Source organism: Narcine bancroftii, chromosome 2 (genome assembly GCF_036971445.1).
Source record: "Narcine bancroftii isolate sNarBan1 chromosome 2, sNarBan1.hap1, whole genome shotgun sequence".
NCBI classification, from domain to species: Eukaryota; Metazoa; Chordata; class Chondrichthyes; order Torpediniformes; family Narcinidae; genus Narcine; species Narcine bancroftii.
In genome coordinates this window covers 151,756,665-151,775,645 of record NC_091470.1, presented here as the reverse complement: position 1 = coordinate 151,775,645, position 18,981 = coordinate 151,756,665, and positions in this window count along the sequence as shown.

The following is an 18,981-nucleotide window of genomic DNA, read 5'->3' as shown; positions in this document are numbered from 1 at the left end:
TCAAACTGAGACCCCATCTGTTCTCTCAGGTGGATGTCACTGATTTCATGTCACTCATTTGTAGAGGAAGAGAGTAGAGCTCCATGGCCAATACTTATCAATATGACAGGTCTTTTGTCTTTTTATCACAGTATCTGTGGGAGCTTACTGTGCATAAATCAAATCTCCCTTTTCTGACATTAAAACGGTGACTACAAAAGGAAATTCATTGGTCACCTGCAGGCCACAAAGAAAACCACCCAACTCTAGTATGATGGGCTGAAAGGTCCATTCAGTTGTTTCACTCCATCATTCTAAGATACGTAGCTTTATTCTGAGGAGAACCATTGCACTTCCAACACTATTCACAAACCTCCCATTTTGAATTCCTGCAATACTCTACAATGTTAATTTGTTGTAATTTAGTTGCCTTAGTACTGCCCTTGACAATGTTCCTTTAGCCATTTTAACTTAACATTGTTTTCAGAATAAGAGAAAATACTGAAAAATTTGAAAAGATCAGGAACCTGCTCTGTTTTTCAAACATTTGCTGGCATCGTTTCAGATTCCCAGCATTCACGGTATTTTGCTTCTACGTTGTCCTGATACTCTCCTGTTTTGTTTTCTTCACCTTAATTCATTTGTTTTGTGTGGTATTTCTCTGTCACATTACCCTAAGGTCTTTTGATAGAGTCTGTACTTTGAGAATGATAGGAGGTTAACCAGAGGGCAAAATATTAGATGTTGAGCCCAGATGAAGCTCAGGGTCACAAAACAATCAGATGAATCCACTTACCAGCAGAGCTCCCTGGATAGTGGCCAGGAAACCTGGGATGTCTGTTTAATATCACTGGCTCAGGAGCACAAAATCAGCCAAGGCATTTGAAACTAGTAGGTTATGATTCTCCAAATCATCCTGAGGGTAGACATTGCGGTTTCAGCAAACACCCTCCATATTGCTCACAGGATCTGCCAAACTACGATGTCCGATTTTACTTTTAATTTCAATTATAATTTTAATGGGAGATGTTCCCTTGTACAAGGTCCCTGTGATGCCTCCAGTGTGCTTATAATTTGTTTCTATTCTATGCAGCAAAGGAAATGCGTAAACTAATCCTCTTTGGAAGTCCGGTGTGAGGTCACTGAAGGTGCAAGAAGGCTCACTTTTGGTTAGGTATGAGCTGCACACGAAGTAGGCAGCAAAGTGGAGCAGCCTGGGAAAGAATATTATTTGAATATTGGCCCTTTCGATAGTGTTGTTTCAAAGGAAACCGTGTTCACAAGCAACAAGTGTCATTTTCAGACATAAAGTTAAATATCCTGCCAAAGATAAACTGTTTTCTTCATAAAGACTGTTTACAGCATGGAAACAACCCAACTGGTTCAAGATGTCCCATTTGAGTGTGTTTGGCCCATATCCCTTTAAACTTTTTATGTACTTTAAATGTTACAATTGTACCCACCTCCACCATTACCTCTCACAGCTTGTTCCAATAGCCCTGTGTGAGAAAAAGGTGACCCTCCATTCTGAACTGTGAGCTGCCACAAGGAGGGGTGGACTAAACTGTGCAGAGTGTCAAACATGCAGCGCCTCCAAGCGGCCAGGACGATGGGCCGAGGCTGACCAGTGGATACATCACAAAGGAGTGTTGGACCCCTGGTATGATGGCGATGTCCTCCAGGCAAAAACCCAAGACCGCAGTCCTGTATGCCAGGATCTCAGTGTCCTGTCACTGAGTTTCAGTCTGAAGATAGAGAATGCACCGCTTGCACAGAGGTGTGTGACAGCACGTCAGCAGCCACATTGCTCTTTCCCAGAGATGTGCCTTATCATGGTGGTAAACTCGGAGACATAGGCCAGATACAGGGCTAGCAGCTCCCTGTCGAAGGTCCTGTATTTGACCTCTGGGGGTTGTATGCGCCGGCTGAGGAATGCCAGGGGCTTCCATTGGCCGTCAATGAGCTGTTCCAGGACACCACTCACTGCTGAGACAGAAGCGTTCACCTTGAGGGTGTGGACCAGGAGCGCGGCATTCGCCAGGAGATCCTTGGTCTTCTCAAATGCCGTGGTCATCTCTTGCATCCATGTGATCTCCTTGGTCTTGCTGAACATGAGACCAAACAGGGGTTGCATAATACAGGCTCCTGAAGGCAAAAAACGGTGGTAAAAATTCACCATCTCCAATACTCTTGTAGACCCTTAACCGTGTCGGGTCTGGCGAACTGGCGGATGGCTTCCACCTTTGCCAGCAATGGGATGGCGCCTTGGCAGTTGATGCAGTGTCCTAAGACGTTGATGGTGGACTACCCGAATTGGCACTTGGCGGGGTTTATCGCGAGGCCGAAATCGTGCAAGCAAAGCAGCAGCAGAGCAGACACAGGTGCTGTCAGTATTCTTTGTGGGAGCAGCTGGCGATGAGTATGTCATCCAAGTAAACAAGAACTCCTTGTCTCACTCCACCACGTCCATCAACCGTTAGAATGATTGTGCATCGTTCTTCAGACCAAACGGCATTCTGAGAAAATCGAAGAGTCCAAACGGCATAATCAGAGCTGTCTTTGGTACATTGTCCAGGTGCACTGGGATCTGGTGGTACCTGCATACGTGATCTATCTTCAAGAAAATGCGAGCCAAAAGGAAAAAGTGTGTATCATGGTTAATGTGATTTATGGTGTGAAAAATAAAAAAGAAAATGCGAGCCGAGGAGTCATGTGATAGAGTAGTGGCCGGTCAGGGAACTCCAGCCCTCTCCAGAAATGTTAAAAAAAAAGACTGAAAAAAACGAAGGCACAAACACAAAAACCAAAATAAAGTGAAAATATAGGTGTGGAGAAAATAGCAACGAAAAAAGAAAAGCCAAAAGCAACCGGAAGAAGAGAAGAAGAAAGGTCGTCGGAAGAAGAAGGTAAAGGCCTTACCTGTCCGAGGAGGCCCACCGCGGAGAGAGAAGACCGCTCCCTAAGGTCAGTTGAAGCCCCGAGCTCTGGACTACAAAAATGGCTCACGGAGCCAAACAAAAGTGCGCAACCGCGCATGCACGATGCGCAAAACAAAAATAACACTGACGGGAGGGGGGACCAGCTGAGGAGTCAATCTCAACAGCTGAAATTGACAGCCACAACAAAGCAGCAAGAAGAAAACACAGAAAATAATGAGAGCAAGAAAGAAGAGAGTAAAAAGAAATCAAAGAAACAACAGATGACCAACCCAGAGGAAGAAGACCAGCAGCAAGACACTTCTAATAAAAATAAGAAGAACAAAAATACCCAACAAAATAAAACAAACAAATCAACAAGAAAACCAGAAGAGACAGAGGGAAAGGACACAGATCCCAGAATGGACTCACAAGAAGAAGAGGAAGAACACAGAGAAATGGAAGATGAAGGGAAGGGAAAGACAATGGATATATTTTTTTTAAAGAATATATGGAACAAGTAAAAGAATGGCAATCACAAGAATTCAGTGAAACAAAAAGAAGAGTAAAAAGTACAGAAGAAAAAATGAATAGATTAGAGATGATCATGTCAGATATAGGAAAAAGAGTGGACAAGGTGGAAGAACGAGGAACAGCCGTAGAAATGGAAGTAGAGGACTTAAAAAAGAAATTAGAAGAATCTGATAAAAAAGTTAGAGACACAAGAGCTGTTAGCTCAGAAGATAGATATAATGGAAAATTATAATAGAAGAAACAATATAAAGATAGTGGGCCTTAAGGAAGATGAAGAAGGCAAGAATATGAGAGAATTTATAAAAGAATGGATCCCCAGGGTCCTAGGAAGACCAGAATTACAGGAAGAAATGGAAATAGAAAGGGCACACAGAGCATTAGCCCCTAAATCACAACCACAACAAAAAACAAGATCCATTCTAGTAAAATTCTTAAGATATACAACAAGAGAAAATATATTGGAGAAAGCAATGAGGAAAATAAGAGAAGACAAAAAACCACTGGAATACAAAGGGCAAAAAAAAATTTTCTATCCAGATATAAGTTTTGAACTCCTGAAGAAGAGGAAGGAGTTTAATGCAGCAAAAACGATCCTATGGAAAAAAGGATACAAATTTATGCTAAAGTATCCAGCGGTACTTAAAATAGTTATTCCAGGGCAGCAAAACAGACTATTCTTGGATCCGGAGGAAGCAAGAAAATTTGCAGAACAACTACAAAACAGACAGAGAGAGGAAGATATGTAACGAGAACAAAAATGACCACAAACTATATGTATGTGTGTATGTATATATAAAAAAAATAGAATATAGGTAAGAACTAAGAAGGGAAAGAAAGGGAAGAAAGGAAGTATGGGGGGAATTAAGAGAGTGACCTTTGTTGTATATCAAAATTAAAATCTTTTCTGGGGCGGGGAGCTGGGTGGGGAAGAGTTACGGTCACTGCGAAATCAGTTGACGCTTGCGAGTGAATTCGCAAATCCAAATGGAGAGGGGAGATGTGGTTGCCCGACAAAGGATAAAGGGCAACTCAGGAAGGGGAGGGGATAGTGGGGTTAAAGAAATTTTAGATAGGAGAATAAGGGAAATGTTTTATGTTTTAGAAATGTTGTCTTATAAAGTGTTCAAAAAAAGAAAGCAGAAATGGATAAGAAGGAAAGGTGATGATAAGGAAACAGAAAGGAAAGATAAACAAAGTATGAAATGGCTATGTTGAACTATATGACTTTAAATATTAATGGAATACATAACCAAATCAAAAGGAAGAAACTGCTAAATTTACTGAAAAAAGAAAAAATTGATATAGCATTTGTACAAGAAACACACTTAACTGAAGTGGAGCACAAGAAATTAAAGAGAGATTGGATAGGACATGTAACAGCAGCGTCATATAATTCAAAAGCTAGAGGAGTAGCTATATTAATCAGTAAAAATGTGCCAATCAAAATAGAAAAGGAAATAATAGAACCAGCAGGGAGATATGTAATGATAAAATGTCAGATATATTCGGAGTTTTGGAATTTACTCAATGTATATTCACCTAACGAAGAAGATCAAAAATTTATGCAAGATATTTTTTTGAAGATAGCAGACACGCAAGGGAACATACTAATAGGAGGGGATTTCAACCTTAATTTGGATTCAAATATGGATAAAACTGGGAAAAAAATTAACAGAAAGAACAAAGTAACCAAATTTATAATTAAATCGATGCAAGAAATGCAACTTTTGGATATATGGAGGAAGCAACACCCAAAGGAAAAGGAATATTCATATTATTCGGGTAGACATAAATCATACTCAAGAATAGACCTATTCCTGTTATCAGCTCGCATGCAAGTCAGAGTTAGGAAAACAGAATATAAAGCTAGACCATTATCCGACCACTCACCCCTGATATTGACAATAGAGTTAGAGGACATCCCTCCAAGAATGTATAGATGGAGATTAAACTCCATGCTACTTAAAAGGCAGGATTTTAGAGAATTCATTGAACGACAAATTAAAATGTACTTTGAAATAAATACGGAATCAGTGAAAGATAAGTTTATACTATGGGACGCAATGAAAGCGTTCTTCAGAGGGCAAATAATAAGTTATGTAACCAAGATGAAGAAGGACTACAATCAGGAAACAGAGCAGTTGGAAAGGGAAATAGCAAATATAGAAAAAGAATTAGCAATGAAGGAAGACACAACTAAAAGAAGAGAATTGGCAGATAAAAAAATAAAATATGAAACACTACAAACATATAAGGTGGAGAAGAGCATAATGAAGACAAAACAGAAATATTATGAACTAGGAGAAAAAACGCACAAAATTCTAGCGTGGCAGCTTAAGACAGAACAAACTAAGAGAATGGTATTGGCATTAAGGAAAAAAGACATGCAAATCACATATAATCCAACGGAGATTAATGAAAACTTCAGAGAATTCTACAAACAATTATATCAAACTGAAAATGAAGGGAAAGAAGACAAAATAGATGAATTTTTAACTAAAATTGAACTACCGAAATTACAAACAGAGGAACAAAATAAATTAACAGAACCATTTGAAATAGTAGAAATACAAGAGATAATAAAAAAACTACTGAATAATAAAACACCAGGAGAGGATGGATTCCCAATAGAATTCTATAAAACATTTAAAGATTTATTAATTCCTCCCCTCCTGGAAGTAATCAACCAGATTGATAAAACTCAAAGCTTACCAGATTCATGCAAAACAGCAATAATTACAGTAATACCAAAGACAGGGAAAGATCCACTCGCACCAGTGTCATATAGACCAATATCTTTACTTAACACAGATTATAAGATAATAGCTAAACTATTAGCAAACAGATTAGCCGACTATGTACCAAAAATAGTAATTCTGGACCAAACTGGATTTATTAAAAAAAGACGAACAACAGACAATATTTGTAAATTTATTAACTTAATTCATGCAGTAGAAGGAAATAAAGCTCCAACAGTAGCGGTTGCTTTAGACACAGAGAAGGCCTTTGACAGAATAGAATGGAATTATTTATTCAAAGTACTACAAAAATTCAGCTTACCAGAGAAATATATTAATTGGATTAAAGCATTATATAAGGGGCCATTGGCGAAAGTGACAGTAAATGGATATATATCAAAACAATTTAACTTAACAAGGCAGGGATGCCCGCTATCGCCCTTATTGTTCGCGTTAGCCATAGAACCACTGGCAGAACTGATAAGAACAGAAAATAAAATAAAAGGGATAAAAATAAAAGACAAGGAACATAAAATCAGTTTATTTGCAGGTGACGTTATAGTATACTTAGCAGAACCAGAAATATCATAAAAGAATTACATAAGAAATTGAAGGAATATGGAGAAGTGTCGGGGTACAAGATCAACGCAAATAAAAGTGAAGCAATGCCAATGAATAATGCAGATTTCTCAAAGTTTAAGAAAGAATCACCATTAAGATGGCAAACGCAAGCAATATGATACCTAGGTATACAAATAAATAAAAACCTCGGCCATCTATATAAACTCAATTATTATCCACTAATGAAAAAATTACAAGACGACTTAGAGCATTGGAAAGACTTACCACTAACACGAATAGGAAGGATAAACTGTATTAAAATGAACATTTTCCCAAGGATACAATACCTATTTCAGGCATTGCCAATACACTTGACAGAGAAATTCTTCAAGGAGTTAAAGAAAATAATAAGGAAATTTTTATGGAAAGGGGGGAAACCGAGGATAGCACAAGATAAATTAACAGAATGGTATAAACAAGGAGGCTTACAACTGCCAAACTTTAAAAATTATGATAGAGCTGCACAATTAAGATACCTATCAGATTTTTATCAAACAAGGGAAAAGCCAGATTGGACTAGATTAGAACTAGATAAAATAGGGGAGAAGATACCCGAACATATATTATATAAATGGGATGAAAAATTGGTACAATGTAGGAATTCTCCAGTATTACATCATCTGCTCAATATTTGGAAGAAGATTCATGTAGAAAGGAATAAAACAAATTACCAACTACCAAAACTAATACTGACGCAAAATCAGCTAATCCCTTTTACAATAGATAACCTTTCCTTTAGAGAATGGGAGAAAAAAGGGATCAAAAGAATAGAAAATTGCTTTTCAGGAAATAAATTATTATCCTTTGAACAAATGAAGGATAAATATAATATAACTCATGATACAGTGTTGGCATACTACCAACTGAAATCCTACTTGAAGGACAAATTGGGAAGCAGTCTGAGGTTACCAGAGGGAAGTAATTTTGAATATGTGATTACAGACACAATGATAATCAAAACATTTGTAACAAACATGTATATTAAACTACAAGAAAAGGAGAATGAGGAAACAAATGGTAAAACTAAACAAAAATGGGAACAAGATCTAAACATAAAGATAAAGAAGGAAACATGGGAGAAGTTATGCTCAGGAACTATGAGAAATACAATAAATATGAGGTTACGTATGATACAATATAACTGGATACACAGGCTATATATTACACCTCAAAAGTTAAATAGATGGGACCCAACAATATCTGACAGATGTTTTCGCTGTAAAAAGGAAATGGGAACAACAATTCATGCAATTTGGACATGTGAGAAAGTGAAAAAATTTTGGGAAGATCTAAACCAGATACTAAATAAAATCACAAAAAGCAATATACCAAAAAACCCAGAGATCTTCCTCCTAAGTAACATAAAAAACAAAGAATTTGGACTTGATTTGGATGGTGCACAAAAAAGATTTGTTAGCATAGCCCTAGGTGTAGCAAATAAATGTATTATGTCAGCCTGGAAATTAGTAGATAACTTGAGAATACAACAATGGTATTTTGAAATGAATAAATGTATTCCATTAGAAAAAATAACATATAATTTAAGAAATAACATCACAATATTCGAACAAATATGGGAGCCATACATGAAACACAATAGAGAAATCCTACCATGGACTTCCACCACCTAAAATGACAGAAGGAGAAGATAATGAAAAGAACTGACTCAGTGGAATTTCTTGTTTATTTTTATTGAGTGACAACATTGTTTGACGGGTTTAATGTATCATATTTTCTGAACTTTAAATAAATGGGAGGGGAGGTGGGGAGGAGGGAAGGTGGGGAGAAAACAACACTGTATATATTTAAGAAGGAAAATGTATGTATCTTGATTTATATGGTTTATAGTGTGAAAAATAAAAAAATTTTAAAAAAGAAAATTAGCCCCATGCAGGTTGGCAGTGAAATCCTGTATATGGGGCACAGGATAACGGTCCACAGTGGTGGCATCATTCAGGCTTTTGTAATCACCTCACGGTCTTCCATCCTTCTGCTGACTGGCATCACATGGAGCAGGGAGGTCCACAGGCTGTCGGATCTGTGCACAATCCCCATCTCCATCTTCTGAAACTCCTCTTTTGCAAGGCGGAGCTTGTTGGGTGGCAGTCTGCGGGCCTGGGCATGGAGTGGAGGTCCCTGCTTGAGGATGTGGTGTAACACACCATCCTTGGGTGTTGTGAAGAGAACTATGGCATTATGATGTCTGGAAACTCCACAAGAATTCTTGCAAATTCATTCCCCAAATACATTACGGAGTCCGGGTGCAGGGCAAGTAGCTTGGCCTCCCCCAGGGAGAATGCCTGAAAGGTTTGGGTATCTACTAACCATCGGCCCTTCATGTTGACCAGCAGTGAGTGGGCTCTGTGGAAACCTGCCCCAAGCAATGGTCAGCCAGCGTGAATGTCTAAGTGAACTTGTTGGCTCTAAACTGAAGGGATATGGTTCGAGTACTGTACGTGCGGATGGCACTGTTGTTTACTGCTGTCAGCACTGGCCCTGCCTTTCCGTCCGCATATCGTGACCTGAAAGAGGGAGGACACTTATTTCAATTCCGATGCCCACCAGGAACGTGCACCTGGAGTGCTTGTCCCAGACACAGAGTAGGCTGTTACGGTGGCCAACTGTTGTAGCCATTAACAACGGGAGCCACAGCGTTTCCTGGAAACAGACATGGAGTTCGGCATCGGCACGCTCTGGTACCTCACCAACGGTGTTAGAAACACCAAGATTCTGGAGTTGTCCCTGTTCAAGGGTGCGTACGGCCGCGCTGCTAGGGCATGTGGAGCCTGTGCTTTGGTCGTGACACAGCACTAATCTCAACGAGGCAATCGCCCTGCTGCTTCGCGCACCACAGGACGTCTGCACAAGCAACCACCCTGCGGGGGTTGCTGAAATCCACATCAGCTAGAATGAGACAGACATCACTCATTAAAGCGGTCACCTAGGCCATCCTGCACAGCTCGTTCAGGCTGGAGAGGCCAAGCGTCTGGAGGAGGTGGGCTTTAAGTGCCCACATCTGCAACTATCTGCCTGATTTGGAACTATGCCTCAGCTTGTTCAAACCAGACCACCATCCAACCAGTCATCCAAAAGGAAGGCAGCTTTTATTTTATTTTTCACACTGTATACCATATGTCTTGGGTAAACTTATACCTCTCATTTTGTTCGTTTTAGATTGGTCACAGTGTTTGAGCTACCAAAAGAAAATAGACACACACACCGAGAGCAGTTCAGTTTATACAAGTCTTTATACTAAATCTAAAGTTGAATTCACACTACAATATGCAAGTCCTTCCCAATTATAATTATCAATGCCTGGACTGGTCCCAACTGCCGAAGCGAAGCAACGACTCACACTTGTAGTAGGTTGTCGTGGTGCCGGTAGCAGCTTCTCCACCTCCCTCGACCGGGACGTTAGCTGGACTCTTGAAGTCCTTCTTCTTGCTGAGAGATGTTGCCACCTCTTGGAGAGTTTCAAACTTCAGCAGTGGGGCCATGGCTTATATTACCCAAAAGTTGTTTACTTCAGATCTTATCTCTTTGAACAAATGATTTAATTATCTTCAAGGTCTCCTGACAGTCTGCGACCAACAAAAGAAAACTACATCTCTGGGCTTCATGGTGAAATTTATTTGTCTACTCTTTCTTTCTTTATTTGACTTGGCTTCGCGGACGAAGGTCTATGGAGGGGTAATGTCCACGTCAGCTGCAGGCTCGTTTGTGGCTAACAAGTCCGATGCGGGACAGGCAGACACAGTTGCAGCGGTTGCAAGGGAAAATTGGTTGGTTGGGGTTGGGTGTTGGGTTTTTCCTCCTTTGTCTTTTGTCAGTGATGTGGGCTCTGCGGTCTTCTTCAAAGGAGGTTGCTGCCCGCCGAACTGTGAGGCGCCAAGATGCAAGGTTTGAGGCGATATCAGCCCACTGGTGGTGGTCAATGTGGCAGGCACCAAGAGATTTCTTTAGGTAGTCCTTGTACCTCTACTCTTTTTGGCTTGGCTTCGCGGACGAAGATTTATGGAGGGGGTAAAAAGTCCACGTCAGCTGCAGGCTCGTTTGTGGCTGACAAGTCCGATGCGGGACAGGCAGACACGGTTGCATCGGTTGCAGGGGAAAATTGGTTGGTTGGGGTGGGGTGTTGGGTTTTTCCTCCTTTGCCTGTTTGTGAGCATCTTTTGAGGGGGAGGACGTGGAGGGGGAGGACGTGGAGGGGGAGGACGTGGAGGGGGAGGACGTGGAGGGGGAGGACGTGGACCTGTCCTCGGGCCTGCGCAAAGGAGCTTTTAGGTGGAGTGCAGTGCGCGCAGTACTGGCCCCACCCTTTACACCCATGGTTCGTGTGCCGTGGCCAAGCAAGCTGGGACGTGGCAGCGAGGTCCGTCTACTAATTCCTATGCATCCCTGGGCCTCATAGTGTAAATTAGATAATGTCTACTGATTCAACTGGCATCCTGGGCCCCATGGTGAAATTTTGATGTCTACTAATTCATATGCATCCCTGGGCCCCATAGTGTAAATTAGATTATGTCTGCTGATTCTAAAAAACAAGCAGGTTCTCAGCCTTGCAGAAGCAAAAAAACACAGTTTAAATCTTCCATTACACCATATGAACCAAAATATGTACAAACGTTTCTCATTAAATATACACAGTGGCATTTTCTCCCTCCCTCCCCCTTTTTCTCCCTCCCCTCTTCCCACCCCCCTCCAAAACCCATAAATTTTCAACATATACAATACAATAAAACCATAAAACAATGTCTTCACACAATGAAAAATAAACAAGAAAAATGTATCATCTATTAGTTACACAGTGAATCAAGTCGTTTTGTTATCTTATCATTTTAAGGGATGGAGATCCGAGGCAAGTCCTCTCTGTTATGTTCCATGTATGGTTCGCAAATTTGTTCAAACAATGTGACTTTATTTTTTTTATTATATGTTATTTTTTCCAGTGGAATACATTTATTCATTTCCATGTACCATTGCTGTATTCTCAGGCTCTCTTCCATTTTCCAAGTTGACATTATACATTTTTTTGCTACAGCTAAATGAATCTTTTTTGCGCTTTATGCAATTTGAGGCCTAATTATTTACTTCTTATGTTACTTAAATGAAAGATCTCTGGATTTTTTTGTGATTTTATTTAATATTTGATTTCTTCTTCTTTCTTTGGCTTGGCTTCGCGGACGAAGATTTATGGAGGGGGTAAAAAGTCCACGTCAGCTGCAGGCTCGTTTGTGGCTGACCAGTCCGATGCGGGACAGGCAGACACGATTGCAGCGGTTGCAAGGGAAAATTGGTTGGTTGGGGTTGGGTGTTGGGTTTTTCCTCCTTTGCCTTTTGTCAGTGAGGTGGGCTCTGCGGTCTTCTTCAAAGGAGGCTGCTGCCCGCCAAACTGTGAGGCGCCAAGATGCACGGTTTGAGGCGTTATCAGCCCACTGGCGGTGGTCAATGTGGCAGGCACCAAGAGATTTCTTTAGGCAGTCCTTGTACCTTTTCTTTGGTGCACCTCTGTCACGGTGGCCAGTGGAGAGCTCGCCATATAATACGATCTTGGGAAGGCGATGGTCCTCCATTCTGGAGACGTGACCCATCCAGCGCAGCTGGATCTTCAGCAGCGTGGACTCGATGCTGTCGACCTCTGCCATCTCGAGTACCTCGACGTTAGGGGTGTGAGCGCTCCAATGGATGTTGAGGATGGAGCGGAGACAACGCTGGTGGAAGCGTTCTAGGAGCCGTAGGTGGTGCCGGTAGAGGACCCATGATTCGGAGCCGAACAGGAGTGTGGGTATGACAACGGCTCTGTATACGCTTATCTTTGTGAGGTTTTTCAGTTGGTTGTTTTTCCAGACTCTTTTCAATCTTTTCAATCTTCTTCAGCATGATGCTGAACCAAGCCATGAAAGACCCCAACAATGAAGACGCTGTTTACATCCGGTACCGCACGGATGGCAGTCTCTTCAATCTGAGGCGCCTGCAAGCTCACACCAAGACACAAGAGAAACTTGTCCGTGAACTACTCTTTGCAGATGATGCTGCTTTAGTTGCCCATTCAGAGCCAGCTCTTCAGCGCTTGACGTCCTGCTTTGCGGAAACTGCCAAAATGTTTGGCCTGGAAGTCAGCCTGAAGAAAACTGAGGTCCTCCATCAGCCAGCTCCCCACCATGACTACCAGCCCCCCCACATCTCCATCGGGCACACAAAACTCAAAACGGTCAACCAGTTTACCTATCTCGGCTGCACCATTTCATCAGATGCAAGGATCGACAATGAGATAGACAACAGACTCGCCAAGGCAAATAGCGCCTTTGGAAGACTACACAAAAGAGTCTGGAAAAACAACCAACTGAAATATTTGATTTAGTTCGAAAGCAAATAGCATGTACTGTTGTTCCCATTTCCTTCTTACAGCGAAAACATCTATCTGAAAATGTTGGATCTCATTCTTTTAATTTTCGAGGAGTGATATATACCCTGTGTAACCAATTATACTGTATCATGCATAACCTTGTGTATTCTTCATACAACTAGAACATAACTTTTCCAGTGCATCATTTTTTATCTTTATGTTTAAATCTTTTTCCCACTTTTGTTTGGGTTTATAGCTTATTTCATCAATTTCCTTATCTTGCAGCTTAATGTGCATGTTCGTTATAAATCTTTTAATTATCATTGTGTCTGTAATCACGTATTTAAAGCTGCTTCCTTCAGGTAATCTTAATCTGTTCCAAATTTATCCTTTAAATAAGCTTTCAACTGATGATATGCAAACATTGTACCATGAGTTATTCCATATTTGTACTTCAACTGTTCAAATGTTAATAAATTATTTCCCAAAAAACAATTTTCTATTCTTTTGATTCCTTTTCTCTCCCATTCTCTAAAGGAAAGGTTATCTATTGTAAAAGGGATTAGTAGGTTTTGCGACAATAATAATTTTGGTATTTGGTGATTCGTTTTTTTCCTTTCTAAGTGGATCTTCTTCCATATATGAAGTAAATGATGCAATACTGGTGAGCTTTTATATTGCACCAACTTTTCATCCCACTTATAAAGTATATGTTCCGGTACCTTCTTCCCTATTTTATTTAGTTCTATCTTAGTCCAGTCTGGTTTTTTCCTTGTCTGGTAAAAATATGATAAATACCTTAATTGTGCGGCTATTAATTACAATAATTTCTAAAGTTTGGTAACTGCAAACCACCTTCGCTATACCTCTCTGTTAATTTATCTAACGCTACCCTCGGTTTCCTCCCTTGCCACAAGAATTTCCTTATTATTCTCTTTAGTTCATTAAAGAATAAGTATTGTGTCCTTGGGAACATGTTCATTTTAATGCAGTTTACCCTCCCTATCAACGTTAACGATAATTCTTTCCAATGTTCTAAGTCTTCCTCCAATTTCTTTATTGGTGGCTGATAATTTAGTTTGTACAAGTGGCTTAAGTTATTATCTAACCTGATCCCTAGGTATCGGATTGCTTGTGCTTGCCATTTAAATGGTGATTCTTTTTTAAATTCTGTATAATCCGCATTACTCATTGGCATCACTTCACTTTTCTTTGCATTGATCTTGTACCCTGATATTCTCCATATTCCTTCAATTTCTTATGTAATTCTTTTATGGATATCTTTGGTTCTGTTAGGTATACTATGATATCATCTGCAAATAAGCTGATTTTATACTCCTTCTCCTTTGTTTTATCCCTTTTATTTGATTTTCTATTCTTATCAGTTCTGCCAAAGGTTCTATTGCTAAGGCAAACAATGAGGGGGATAATGGACATCCCTGTCGACTTGACCTACTTAATTTAAAGTGACTTGATATATATCTATTTACTGCTACCTTCGCCAACGGTCCATTATACAATGTTTTAATCCAATTTATATATTTTTTCTGGTAAATTGAACTTCTATAATTCTTTAAATGTACCTCCACTCTACTCTGTCAAAGGCTTTTTCTGCGTCTAAAGCAACAGCCACTGTTGGCTTCTTATTTCCTTGAACTGCATGAATTAGATTAATAGGTTTACAGACAAATTATCCTCTGATCATCTTTTATTAATAAATCCAGTTTGATCTTGTTTTACTATTTTTGCTACACAGTTGGCCAATCTGTTTCCTAAGAATTTCACTATTATCTTATAATCTGAGTTAAGCAGATATATTGGTCTATATGATGCTGGTGTTAATGGGTCCTTCCCTGTCTTTGGTATTAATGTAATTATTGCTGTCTTGCATCAATCTGGCAAGTTTTGTGTTTCTTCTACCTGGTTCATTACTTCCAGGAGAGGAGGAATTAATAACTCTTTAAATGTTTTATAAAATTCTTTTGGAAATCCATCCTCTCCTGGTGTTTTATTGTTCAGCAGCTTTTTTAATATATCCTGTAATTTGTCTATTTCAAATGGTTTTATCAGTTTGCTTTGTTCTTCTTCTTGCAATTTCGGCAGTTCAATTTTAGCTAAAAATGCTTCAATTTTATCATCTTTCCCCTCGTTCTCAGTTTGGTATAATTGTTCATAAAATTCCTTAAAGTTTTCATTAATCTCTATTGGGTTATATGTAATTTGTTGGTCCTTTTTCCTTGATGCCAATACAGTTCTTTTAGCTTGATCTGATTTAAGTGACCAGGCTAATATTTTATGTTTTTTCTCCCAGTTCGTAATACTTTTGCTTTGTTTTCATTATGTTCTTCTCCACCTTATATGTTTGTAATGTTTCGTATTTTATTTTTTTGTCCTCCAATTCTCTCTTTTTCATTATATCATCCCTTTTTACGAGTTCCTTTTCTGTACTTACTATCTCCCTTTCCAACTTCTCTATTTCCCGATTGTAGTCCTTTTTCATCTTAGTCACATAACTTATTATTTGTCCTCTAATGAAGGCTTTCACTGTGTCCCATAATATAAATTTGTCTTTCACTGATTCCATGTTTATTTCAAAATATGTTTTAATTTGGCGTTCATTAAACTCTCTAAATTCCTGCTTTTTAAGTGGCATGGAGTTTAACCTCCATCTATATGTTCTTGGTGGGATGTTCTCCAGTTCTATTGCTAATAACAGGGGTGAATGATCAGATAGATAGTAGTCTAGCTTGACACTCAGTTTTCCTAACTCTCCCTTGAATATGGGCCGACAACAAAAACATATCAATCCTTGAGTATGATTTATGCCTACTCAAATAATATGAATATTCCTTCTCTCTTGAGTGTTGCCTCCTCCATATATCCATAAGTTTCATTTCCTGCATTGATTTAACAATAAATGTGGCTACTTTATTCTTTTTGCTTGTCTTTTGTCCAGTTTTATCCAACATTGGGTCCAAATTAAGGTTTAAAACCCCCTCCTCTCAATATATTTCCTTGTGTGTCTGCAATCTTCTAAAAAATATCCTGCATAAACTTTTGATCCTCCTCATTAGGTGCATATATATTGAGCAAATTCCAAAATTCTAAGTATATCTGACTCTTTATCATTACATACCTCCCTACTGGATCTGTTATTTCCTCCTCTATTTTGATTGGCACTTTTTTGTTAACTAATATGATTACACCTCTAGCTTTTCAATTATATGATGCTGCCGCTACATGTCCTACCCAGTCTCTCTTTAATTTGTTATGTTCCATTTCAGTTAGATGCGTTTCCTGCACAAATGCAATATCTATTTTTTCTTTCTTCAGTAAATTTAGTAGTCTCTTCCTTTTAATTTGATTATGTATTCCATTAATGTTTATAGTCATATAGTTCAACATGGCCATCTTATATCTTGCTTACACCTCTTTTTCGCTTCCTCACTACCTCCATCCCCTTTTTCCCATTTTCAACTCTTAGTTTTCCCTTTTTAAACTCAATGTACAACAACACATTTAAAACATAAAATGCACCAACAATTCCCCCACCCAATAATACCTTAACCCCAAATGCTCCCCCCCCTCTCTGAGTTGCCCTTATCCCTTGCTGGGCAACCACAACTCCCCTTTCCATTTGGATTGTGATCTTGCACGCAAGCATCAACTGATTTTGCAATGACAGTTATTCCCTCTCCCCTCCAGCCCCCCCAGAAAACCCTTTACACATATAACAAAGCTCTCTCTTTTCCCCCCTTCCTTCCTTCCCCTCTTTAGTTCTTTACATATACATTGTTTTTATATCTTTTATATACTTTATCGCCGTTCTTCATTCTTGTTACATCTCTTCATCTCTTCTGTCCTGCAAATGTTCTGCGAATTCTTGTGCTTCCTCCGGATCTGAGAACAGTCTGTTTTGCTCCTTGGGTATAAATATTTTAAGCACGGCTGGATGTCTTAACGAATTTTTTCCATAAAATCGTTTTCACTGTATTAAACTCCTTCCTCCTCTTTAAGAGTTCAAAACTTATGTCTGGGTAAAAAAATATTTTTACCTCTGGCTTTTGAATTATATGATGCTGCCGTTATGTGCCCTATCCAGTCTCTCCTTAATTTCTTGTGTTCCACTTCAGTTAGATGTGTTTCCTGCACGAATGCTATATCAATTTTTCCTTTTTTCAGTAAATTTAATAGCCTCTATAAGGAAGGCAGCTTGAGGCAGACTGCACTTTGTGAGGCCATGTTCAAAATCCCTTGGGGTCACCAATGTAGTCGCACTGTGTCGCAGCGAGAGAAAGAAGGAGTCTGACTTGAGAGGCATCCAATTGGAAGACTGTTTACTTGTTCACGCATACACGTGTTTTAAACATTCCTCCAGGAACCCCCACATCCCATGGGGTGGAAATTACATCACCTTCCAGCCCTCGGTTCGCCCTGCAATCAGAGCCCTCCCAGTTGCTGATGTCAGCAGTTCACCCGCGACTTTCTGAGCCAGTTCGAACTGCGCTTAGGCAAGCCGCCACAATATTATATTTCAACTAATGAAGTCATTTTGGAAAGTACTTTTCGATATTAGGAAAGATTTGGAACAGGCATGCCTTTCTCCAATCCCAGTGACTGAAGTGTGGACATTAATTCATGTGCTTTCTTCTCTGTAAATTACTTACCTCAAAACATCCACACTGCTTTATCACTTCTTCTAAATCAGTGGTTTTCAAACCTTTTCTTTCCACTCACATACCACCTTAAATAATTCCTATGTCATAGGGCTCTGTGATTAGTGAGGTGGTATGTGAGTGGAAAGAAAAAGTTTGAAAACCACTGCTCTAAATGAGGGACAGCGCTGGTGTTCTTTGCCTCATTTTAAATTTAAATTTAGACATACAGCAGGGTAACAGGCCCTTTCGGCCCACGAGCCCATGCTGCCCAATTACACCCAATTGACCTACAACCTCCGGTATGTTATGAACTGTGGGGGAAACTGGAGCTCCCGGGTAAAAACCCACGCAGACTTGGAGAGAACGTACAAACTCCTTACAAACAGCACTGGATTCGAACCTCAGTCCCAGTCACTGGAGGCTGAGGAACACACAGCTGGCTGGCTGTTGGTGACTCGAGGCAAGGAACTGCAGGCTGCTGACGACTGCGGTCAAGACTGACTGAAGAAGTGTCAGGTATCAGAACTGAGATGTGAGAGAGTGGCAAAGGCGCTGAGGTTTCCTGATTACATCAGAGATTGGATCTGGAGCTCGTGTTGCTGATGGTTTGGACTAAAGTCTGTGTGGCTGCAAGAACACTGGAGATGAACCCATTGACACTCAGAGACTTGTCGGGGGGGGTGGGGTGGAGGCCTCTTTTAACCATATAACCATTTACGGAGCAGAAACAGGCCATGTTGGTCTTTCGAGTCTGCACCGGTTCACTGATTTTGTGCACCCTCTTCAGGCATTGGTCCCGGTAGATCTTCATTCAATAACGATGGGCGAATTCAATGCAGGTGGAATCTTATTGAAATTGAAAGCAAGATTGTTTTGTTTCTCTTTGACTGTAAGGGGCATTAGGGAATTTCTGCTGATGGTGAATCTTTGCCTTACAGAAGACTAAGGGAAATTACGTGTAATATTACATTTTCTGTTTTATTATATGACATTAAAAGAAATAAAGAATTCAGTACTGTAGAAGGTTCTTTGACATGAAAAATATTTATTTGCATGGATTTCTTCAGATGTTGCCTACCTGTTGAATGCTTTAGAGTGTTTCCTGTTTTTATTTATGTCAGCAAAGCAAACTAAATTATCTCAAATTCAGGCTCTTTCCCATCAGAACTACATTTCCCCCTCCCCCATCC